The sequence below is a fragment of the Chrysemys picta genome, chromosome 9 (genome assembly GCF_011386835.1).
Source record: "Chrysemys picta bellii isolate R12L10 chromosome 9, ASM1138683v2, whole genome shotgun sequence".
NCBI lineage: Eukaryota > Metazoa > Chordata > Testudines > Emydidae > Chrysemys > Chrysemys picta.
This window is the reverse complement of record NC_088799.1, coordinates 98,411,883-98,420,655: the sequence shown is the minus strand read 5'-3', so window position 1 is coordinate 98,420,655 and position 8,773 is coordinate 98,411,883.

The window sequence follows — 8,773 nt, the reverse complement described above, 5'->3', positions numbered from 1 at the left end:
GAGAAACTGAGTCAAGCCCAGAGGTGTGTACTAAATGCCCCCAACTAACCAGGCAGAGCAACACCTACTGAAAACTTTGAAACAAAGAGTGAGATTTTTCACCCCCGTCTGGGTAAAAGGGTCAGGGGATTGAAGTCCATGGCAAAATTCCTAGTGACTTTATGGGGCCAGAATTTCACCCTGGAGCAACATAAACACCAGTTCCATCCAGAACAGGACTCCCCTGCTGCAGGCACTGTAGAGGACTGCAGTAAGGCTGCTTTCCAAGGACCCCCCCAAAAGTCCTGGTGTAGGCCAGGAGCAGGGCTGGAGATGGGAGGGGTGTATTGGGGTCCGGGACAAGTTAGCGGGACAACACAGTCTTACTCAAAGTATCTAAATAGGAATACATGTCAAAGTAGGGTGACCAGACAGCAAGTGTGAAAAATCGGGACAGGGGGTGGGAGGTAATAGGAGCCTATATAAGAAAAAAAAACCCAAATCGGGACTGTCCCTATAAAATCAGGACATCTGGTCACCCTATGGCAAAGGGGATTGAATGTGATCTTTAGGCCCCTTTCTGTTAGTGCAGAACCCTGCAGCCATGTGGAATCCGGTTGATTTTCCAAATTGCAGGGCCTTGATCAGTAATTGGTTCCTTGTCCTGGGACCATATATACGCTTATCTTAACTGAGCTGATAGTATTGTTAAACGGAGTTGTAATCTAATACACTGTCAATCAAATAACCTGCCTTTTAAGAGCTACAGTCTGCTCTTTTTACCCAGGAAACCCTTGTTCTGGCCTACCTTTTTGCCAGGAGTTTGCCCCCCAGAATAGATGACTAATGTGCTCATGATTAACACTACAGAATCAGGTCTCATAATTGTGGCACTGAGTACTGGTATAAGTACTGGTTATTCCCCTCTAGTTGGCACTGGTGCGGCCATACCTGGAGTATTGCATCCAGTTTGGTTCCCCAACTACAGAAGGGATGTGGACAAATTGAAGAGAGTCCAGTGGAGGGCAACAAAAATGATTAGGGGGCTGGGGCACATGACTTACGAGGAGAGGCTGAGGGAACTGGGGTTATTTAGTCTGCAGAAGAGAAGAGTGAAGGGGGATTTGATAGCAGCCTTCAACTACCTGAAGGGGAGTTCCAAAGAGGATGGAGCTCGGCTGTTCTCAGTGGTGGCAGATGACAGAACAAGAAGCAATGGTTGCAGTGAGGAAGGTCTAGATTGGATATTAGGAAACACTATTTCATTAGGAGGGCAGTGAAGCACTGGAATGGGTTACCTAAGGAGGTGGTGGAATCTCCATCCTTAGAGGTTTTTAAGGCCTGGCTTGACAAAGCCCTGGCTGGGATGATTTAGCTGATGTTGGTCCTGCTTTGAGCAGGGGGTTGGACTAGATGACCTCCTGAGGTCTCTTCCAACCCTAATCTTCTATGATTCTATGATCAGAGATCCCGCTTTAAATGAGAATATCTGTGCTGGAATGAATAATAGACTTAACTGGCACTGTAAAAGATGTCCAAACCTAAAGATTTTAAATCAGGATTACATTTTAAAGAATATGTTTGTTATGTGGGGCTATTACCTCTCTGTATCAACTCTAATAACTTTGCTAGAAGAGAGGAAGAGCTGCGACTTTTCCTTTCATGACTTTTGAAGGCAGATGAGCTTTGGCAAGCAAGCCCGGGTCTTTGCAAAGCAAGATGGATATTCTATTATTGTAATTGTTATAGAATTCTGGAGAGCATTTCACACAGTAATAAGCACTCACAAACAGGCTAACTGGATTCCATGTGGAATAGAATATGGATGCGCCGATATGGCGGAGGCTGGAGAATGACCTCTCACTTGCTATGAGGTTATGATGGCCCTTGGGTTGTTGTAAAAGTGTTTGAGTTTATGAACCGTGAATGCTGTGCTCTGTGTCCAAAAAATTAAAAATGTTCCTTCCTGCAGCTGATGTGAGAGACATTTACGGTTGTGGAGGTGTTTTGGTGTCACTTTTTGAATTATGGGAGAACCGATAAGCTGCAGATTAAAACAAGAGGAGCTAAAATTGAGTTATGGGTTTGTAAAATCTGTTGCCCTTTGCCAGCAAAGATCATTTATTTTTTAAGACGTGACATTTCATCTCATTTGGTTTTGCAGTGTTTGAAATTGTTTGTGTTTGACATAGCCGGTAGGGTTTCCAAGGGACCATTATCAAATTTCCGCTCTAGATAGATGAGTTAAGATGTGTTAATGTGTTTGTGATGTAAATTGAATGCAAAGTAGAGAGGATAATAATCGTCACTCATTGTCTGTGTATAAGAACATGAAAATGTGGGAAAATAAGTGAGAAGCAAATTGGTATAAAACAGTGAAACAATACATGTTGCACAGATAAAAGGAATGTGCAGAATAGCCAACTCTAACAAACAAAGGACAATTAGAGTCTCATTATTTTAAAGGTTTTTTAATAAGAACATAGTTCTATCAAATTATTTTGGTTTATGGTGCATGTTTCAGTTCTAATAATATTTGCAACATTAATGCTAATTAATCTCCACAGAAAATGCCATCATCATTAGAATAAGCAAGGCCATTAATCTAAGCCATTGAATAAGTCCACAGCAACTACTATCAATTATTGTGGCACCAAATGAAAATAATGAATTTATCTTTTATTTATTTCATTTGTAAACAAAATCCCCAGTACTGGGATTTGCACGACACCATAAGTACTTTGGAGAGCAAAGCGTTGTTGTTCTGTTAGATCCCAGCAATGAAATATTGATCCGGCTTAATTTTGACTTAAAATGGTCAAGTTCTCAAAGGGGGTCTACTTAAAATTCAGAATTAACTTCAGTGCTCTCTCATAACTGAGATCTCTGTAATAATTACAGCTGACCGGAGGACGATCATTCCATTTCGTGGCAACTTTTGAGGCTTCAATTTTTGTTCCACACTGGAATGAAAACAAAATCTTGTGAAGGTTTTCATGAAACAGAACTGGGTCAAAACATCCACTTTTGAATCAAAAAGGTCAGGTTTTTGATTCAGGTCTCTCTCTCTCTCGTTAGAAGTGGAATTTGGAAACAGTCCTCTCATCAACCTTGTCAAAATCGATGCATCTCTGCAAAATAGTGTTGGCTTTGAGGAAACAGCACGTCAATGAAAATGTTCTGACCAGCTCTTTGTGGAAACTTAGTAACATTAGCTCTAGTAACTTTACTCATTAAATTATCCTTTATATAATAAGGACACCTTGCTGTCTGCTCACCTCCTATGGCTATTACATGCTTTCAAGAATTTTGTAGAAGAGCCTCTGGATATTGTATGTGGAAAGTCTTTTCTAACTGGACTAAAAATATAATTTTATTCAAAGGCGGCATTCCCATCTGTGGCGATTTATCATTGTTATTATTTTAAATCTTATGGTCATTATAATCCACTTGGGAGGTCAGAGAAGGCTAATTCTCATGAGGGTTGTTGGGGTGGTTGGAGAAGAGGGAGAGAAATCGCTATAAGTTGATGGACCACATTGCCCCCTATAGGAGTTACACTTGCATTCATGGGGTGAAATCCTGGCCCCACTGAAGTCAAGAGGAGTTTTGCCATTGACTTCAATGGGGTCACGGTTTCATCCAGGGAGTTTATAACAGATTGCTCCCTTGGGGCAATAGGGATGAAGTCAGCATGGCTGGGCCCATCCCCTGAGGTGAAATAGGAAGGGTTCTGCCCCCTACACCTGTAGCTCTCAGGAGCCTTTTGGAGCCCAGGGCCCTTTGTTCCTGTGCTTTCACTCTACCACTAGAGACCCTCCCAGCCTTGCTTGGCTTCCAGGAGATCACGGCTCCAATGGAGCCATTGCCAAGGCTCCCTTCCTGGCTGCTCCCCTAGAATGTTCCGGGGGGTGAGGATTTCCATGCCACAGAGCGGGAAAGCGGGTATTCAGTGCTGGCAGAGCAATCATTAAGGCCATGGCTTCCTGGAAGTGCTAAGTCAGCACCCGCAGCTGGAGCCAGACTTTTGAAAGAGCCCAGCATGTTGGGTGCATATTGGGCACTGAGCAGTTCCAAAATCTGTCCCCAAACATCCCAGGGGAGCTGCTGGGTGCCCAGTGCTTGTAAATCTGGCCCTACCTTCCCTGCTGAAATCCTGTGTGGTTTGTTTGAGAGGAGGCCCCCGAGGCATGTGGCCGAACATCCCCTATTCTATCCTGTCCCCTGTGGCACACCATGGAAGTGGTACAATGATGCCACAGAGGCAGAGCTCTCCTCCTACTTGATGCTGTGAGTAACTGAGCTGTGTAAGGTGTGTATAATGCTCAATAGCTCCATTATAATCACAGGTGTTTTTAAAAAGCTATCCCAGTCAATGTATTGGTGCAAATTCTACCTTCATATTAGGGCCTGCACCTGCTCCTTCTTAAAGCCCCATACCAGTTTCACACTGGGATAGCTCAGTGGCATTACTCCTGATTTATACTGCTGTAAATGGGAAAAGAGCATTGGACCCAAGGGGAATTAATGTAAGAACGGCCATAGTGGGTCAGACCAAAGGTCCATCTAGCCCAGTATCCTGTCTGCTGACAGTGGCCAGTCCCAGGTGCCCCAGAAGGAATGAACAGAACAGGTAATTATCAAGCGATCCATCCCCTGTCACCCATTCCCAGCTTCTGGCCAGGGCCGGCTCTAACTTTTTTGCTGCCCCAAGCAGCAAAAAAAAGCACCGCCCCGCCGAGCCACCCCCTCCTCCCCGCTGAGCGCTGCGCAGCCGGAAACACCCCCCGAGTGCCACGCCCCGCGCCGCCCCCCCGCCGAGCACCGCGCCGCCGGAGCCCGCCCCCCCCCGCCGAGCGATGTGCCGCCGGAACCCCCCCCCCCGAGCGCTGCACCCCCCGCCGCCCCCCCCGCCGAGCGTGGCGCTGCCCCCCGCCACCCCAAGATTGGCCGCCCCTTACCAGGTGCCGCCCCAAGCATGTGCTTGGTTGCCTGGTGCCTGGAGCCGGCCCTGCTTCTGGCACACAGAGGCTAGGGACACCATTCCTGCCCATCCTGGCTAATAGCCATTGATGGACTATCCTCCAGGAACTTATCTAGCTCTTTGTTTAACCCTGTTATAGTCTTGGCCTTTACAACATCCTCTGGCAAAGAGTTCCACAGGTTGACTGTGTGTTGTGTGGAGACATAGGCGCCAACTTTCTCCGGTGCCCACGTCCCCCGCCCCTTTCCCCGCCCATGGCCCCTTTCCCCGCCCATGGCCCCACCCCGACTCCACCCCATCCCCGCCCCCATTCCAACCCCATCCCCAAACTCCCTGCCCTAACTTCGCCCCCTCCCTGCCCCTATTGGATCCCTTCCCCAAATCCCTGCCCCGGCCCCGCCTCTTCCCCCAGTGTGCCACGTTCCCCTCCTGCCCTGCGAATCAGCTGTTTCACGGCGCAAGCGCTGGGAGGGAGGGGGAAGAAGCAGAATGTGGCGGCGCGCTCACAGAGGAGGTGGAGGTGTGCTGGAGCATCCACCAATTTTCTTCCATGGGTGCTCCATCCCTGGAGCACCCACGGAGTCGGCGCTTATGTGCAGGGCCGGCTCCAGGCACCAGCCTACCAAGCATGTGCTTGGGGCGGCACCTGGAGAGGGGCAGTGCTCCGGCCAGCCGGGGAGAGTGGGGCCGCGGCCGGGGTCTCCGCCCTCCTTCTGGCGCTCTGGCCAGTCGGGGAAAGCGTGGCCCCAGCCGGGCTCTCCGCCCTCCCCCGGCACTCTGGCCGGCCGGGGAGAGTGGGGCCGCGGCCGCGCTCCCCGCCGGGGGGCTGGGGGAGGCGGGAGGCTTTTTTGCCTAGGGCGGCAAAAAAGCCAGAGCTGGCCCTGCTTATGTGTGGAGAAATACTTCCTTATGTTTATTTTAAACCTGCTGCCTATTAATTTCATTTGGTGACCCCTAGTCACCAAATACACTTGATCAGTTGACTTCAGTGGGAGCAGGATGGGTTTCTTACTGCTGTGCCAATGTGTCCCTGGTATTATTCTAAATGCCTGAATTTAATGTAGTTACACAGTTGTCAGAGAGGGCAGGTTTGGGGCCAACATATTGGATCTAGAAGCATACACCCTGCCTTCTGAGAAACAAGGGTGTGTTAACTAGCGGATGGTAACATAATTCTATAGACAGAATGTCATGCACACTTATTATTCAGCTCAGTGACCGCTTCATTTGAGGCTCAGGGCCTTATGCAGAACAGCTCTATTGCACAAATAATGAAATTATAAAAAGACAGCACAAGAAAAGTATTTCCATTTTAATTTCCTAGCTTTACGTGTGTGTGTTGACTATAGTGACCAGATGTGTTACAGCTTGATGATATGACAATCCTATTAAAGGATTGTACAAAATACCCATTCTCTCCAACGAAACACGTGTTTGTTTAAGAAAATAAGAAATTTGTGTTTTCCTTCTAGAACAGCGACAGTATATAACTTTGCATTAAGTGACCAACACACACACTGTTTCTGGACAACAATGAAAAAGTGTTGCTTGATGTCCGTCTCTCCCCTATGTCTCTACTCAATTGCTTTAAGTCTGTGGCTTTTTTTCCTGAGCAAGGACTGCAAGATGTTGTACAAATAAACACGCTCACCTTGCTACCTCTCTCAGTTCGTTACTGTCGCTATCATTTTGAAGGACAGCCTTTCTGTTGCAATGATTAACATACCGGGGCAAATCATCGAGTGCTGTAAATTGTCAAAGCTCCATTGACGACAATGGCAAGGTGTATATTTGAAGTCAATGGGACTAGGACAGCTCAGGGGTTGCCCCTCGCTCTTACATCCGTTGGAAGATATAAACGAAAAGGGAGGTGCTGGACCATTGCATTGCTGCATGTAGCTGAGTGACCTGATTTTGTGTGCTTTTCTTTCGCAGTGCATAGCGGTCTCACAAGAGGCACCTTGGATGAAGTTCACTCCTGGGCAGAGGGTTTGCACTAGTTCTACGCACCACTGAAGTCCCACTTACACCCTTAAACCCTTTCAATGACGTCTGGGGCTCGTGTTGTCTCCTCCGCACAGGGGTGAATCTCAACCCCAGTGTCTAAAATATATAAAATCACGCTCATATATGGGAAGCAGAATCCTTATCCTCATGCTCTTCGTTTTGCCGATCGCTCCAGGATGGGGAGTTCACAAATTTAGGTGGCTATTGTCACCCATCTTCTCTTTGCGCTGATGAGGAGGCACTTAGGGGAAGGAGAAGGTTGTTTTCAGTGGTGCAAGATGGCAGCCACTCCTGAAATTCCAGTGATGCTGGTGTTCAGTCAGTTTATATAAAAATAAAGAGTTGGCTCATAGCTCTTCCGCATTTGAAAGGCTTATTTCCCCCCTGCCCAGCTCAGGGTTTTTATTCCCTGCCCTGGGCATTGTTCTTCTGCTTTTATGTGGAGGTTTCAGTGTTTTGCCAAGAAAGAAGCTCCCCTTACTGAGTTCCCTCAAGAAACATCTCTCCTCACTAGGTGCCATCCCTCCCATTTTATTCAGGTTTTAATTAGGCTTCAGGATGGGCACACCGTGCGAACTCTCCTTTCATCTGGGAGCTCCAGTGCTGTGAGATATTACAGGAAGTGAATAACTGTCAGGAAGGAGCTCAGTCACCGGCTCTGCAGAAGCAGAGAACTGCTTTGAAATGTTCTTTTTCAAAGATGCTGAGCGACAGTCAGAAATGGTGAGATGGGCAAAAGATTCCCAAGGAAAAGGGTAAACACAATTATTAATTCATTAGCGTGACACATTTCACTGTGGCTCTAATAACTGCCTATTGGGTCTATTTTTGAAAATGTCTGATCAGGTTTCCTTTTAATTGTCTTTTCTGGAAATAAATGCAAGGCTGGGTTGGATCCGTTCCTACAGGGTTTGAATTTAGACCTCGCCGTTCCCACTTGCTTCCAAACACTGGGATTAATTCAACCTGGGTATGAACAGGTGAAATGCCACCAGAGCCCACTCCGCAGCTCCCAGATGTTGACAGGACTCACAGGTCATCAGGTCTGAACTTGCCCAGCATTTTTTAACAATTATTTTCTAAAAACCTGTGAGCTTGGCACCGTATCTCGCAATGTCCTCCAGGGGTTCCTTGTATGTTCAGTAAACAGGCTCTTTCTGTTTCTAATTGGCATGAATGTGAACTGCCTCCACCCGAATTCTGGAAATTCATGTGAAAGATTTCTGATCCTCCCCTTTGTCCATCAGAAAAATCCATTGGATTTATATAGCTAACACTGTGTCCAGAAACCCATGTGAGACAGATACACTGTCAAGGGCAACATCTTGCACTTAATTAAAACCCTGTATGATTTAACGTTTGATATCAAAAGCATCATTACAATAAACAAGCCTGATCAGTATATAAGTCAATGACAGTCAACTTCCTTTTAAAAACCTATGGGTCAGATGCTCTTTTGGGGTATCTCCATTGACTGAATTGGAGCTAACTTCATTTACACCAGCTGAAAAGCTAGCCCATACAACTCATTTGACAGAGATGGTCTAATCCCATTATGACAAGGACCTTGCCTTTCTTTGCTAAATGGTAGTAGGGGGTCACACATTTTATTGCTTCTGGCAGCCGAGTGCATGGGACACGCCAGGGACTCCTTGCATCCCTCTATTCTCCATTCTCCCCCATAAGCCACCTTCCAATCTCCTTCTATTTCAGGGACTCTCTCCAACTTCTTAGCGGGAAAAGTGGATCCCAGAACTGTACAGGCCTTGCTGACACCTTCCAGGCACCTGGTATAGTTTGGAG